At 49.2% G+C, this 1,502-nt stretch overlaps 1 protein-coding gene across 3 annotated transcripts in view; it reads right to left on the bottom strand.

Moving 5' to 3' along the window:
• The window catches only part of SLC51B (solute carrier family 51 beta subunit), a 27,854-nt gene that overhangs the window by 20,404 nt on the left and 5,948 nt on the right, over positions 1-1,502 (bottom strand). The window contains exon 1 of one of the 3 annotated variants that reach the window (XM_019503985.1): positions 444-558. The exons of the other annotated variants lie outside the window; for them this stretch is intronic. The gene's annotated coding sequence lies outside the window, so the exon portion shown is untranslated. Of the gene's footprint in view, positions 1-443; positions 559-1,502 lie in introns of those variants that run through there. 3 annotated transcript variants of the gene reach the window in all.

Raw genomic sequence — 1,502 nt, 5'->3', positions numbered from 1 at the left:
CCACCCTTGTCCTAGGCCGAGCTACCTGGCCGGGATGCAAGGATGAGTCATCCAGGGAGAGGTCATCCCTTGAGTTTGGGCTTGGCCTGCTGCTGGAGCTCCTTCCTCAGCAAAGCTCTTTGCCTCGGGTACTTTCCTCAAGTGGAAAAAGTTCCTTTTCTGGCTCCCCTGACTCACTCCAGCAACATATGTCACAGATGAGGGGAGAAGGGGAGAGCATGTGCTGACAGTCAAGCAAAGCAGAGCAAATGAGTGGGCCTTGAAAGTGGGAAGCTTAGCTACCCAGGGGGGAAGAGATCTCCCCCGGTGCTGGACTGGGTGCTGGACTAAGTGGAAAGGTGTTTCCCATTCCTTGCACTGCTGATTGAAACAGCCACCTTTCTCCCTACCCCTTCTCTCCCGTCTGGCAGCAGCCGCCACCCAGCCCGTACAACCATGCTGACTCTCCCTGTCTGACACCTGCTTCTGTCCTGGAAGGAGAAGTACGTCTGGTCTGAGGGCTGAGCAGTCTCTGGGGCTTCTTCAGTTATCAGCCTTTTTGTTGAGACTCTGTTGGTAAGTTCCCCTTATTGGCAAATGGAAGTGGCAGTGCCTGAGATAAGGGTACTTATCAACCGAGAACAGGAGTCTGAATTTGCATAGGTCACTGAACAGCCTTGAGATGGTAAAAACTTAGTCACAGGCCAACTAGTGTAGGTTTGAACTACGAGCAATCTCTGGGTGAATGACACCCTGTCTCATCACCTATCACTGAGTCACCCTGGCTCCAAATTGGATTAATGATTATATAACAGCATGGAATTGTGCATCCATTTTCTACCCTGATTTTCATTTGCCACAGTTCATATTTTGTCCTCTGACCCCTAAAATTACTCATCACAATTTACTTGCTAAGACATTACATAGAATCCATGTTAACAAGGACCTGACTGACTATTAAATGAAAGAGTTGTGTTCTCAGTTATAGACCTCATGATGCATTCACTCTTGCCACAGGTCATCGATTTTCATCTCCATACAATTCAGAGGTCACATTTAATGACCTAGTGCTAAGCATACCTCTTGTTGCCTCTTGACAGAAAGTCGTGGTTTTTGACATACATATGCAGGTATGATTTTGTAATGTCTTACATGTTTGACAATAGCACTGGATTACAGGAAACAAGGACAAAACGGCATATAGATAATTCATCATATACAGACGCAGACAGAAGTGCAGCTCCCTGGTCTAACTCAAGCGCTATGAATTAAACTGATCCTCCTGACCCAACAGACAGTAACTGCTGGGTTGTGAGAGTGGGGGACTGAGCTCCAATATGGAGCTGATCCAGGGAGAGAGGCTGCATCTCTGCAGCTTCTTCCCCTAGCTCTGCCCCCCACACCCCCCAGCCCCTGTTCTGTCTCAGGATGGGAGGGGAAAAAGGCAGGGGAAGGAGGTCCGTTCTGGGGTTTGCCCAGCCTGGAGTTGGAGGGGGGGTGGGATTGAAGCCTCCCACCTGGGG

The sequence above is a fragment of the Gavialis gangeticus genome, unplaced genomic scaffold (genome assembly GCF_001723915.1).
Source record: "Gavialis gangeticus isolate Ggan-Ray unplaced genomic scaffold, GavGan_comp1, whole genome shotgun sequence".
Lineage (NCBI taxonomy): Eukaryota > Metazoa > Chordata > Crocodylia > Gavialidae > Gavialis > Gavialis gangeticus.
The sequence above is the reverse complement of the archived record's forward strand: the minus strand, read 5'-3'. Positions and strand labels throughout refer to the sequence as shown.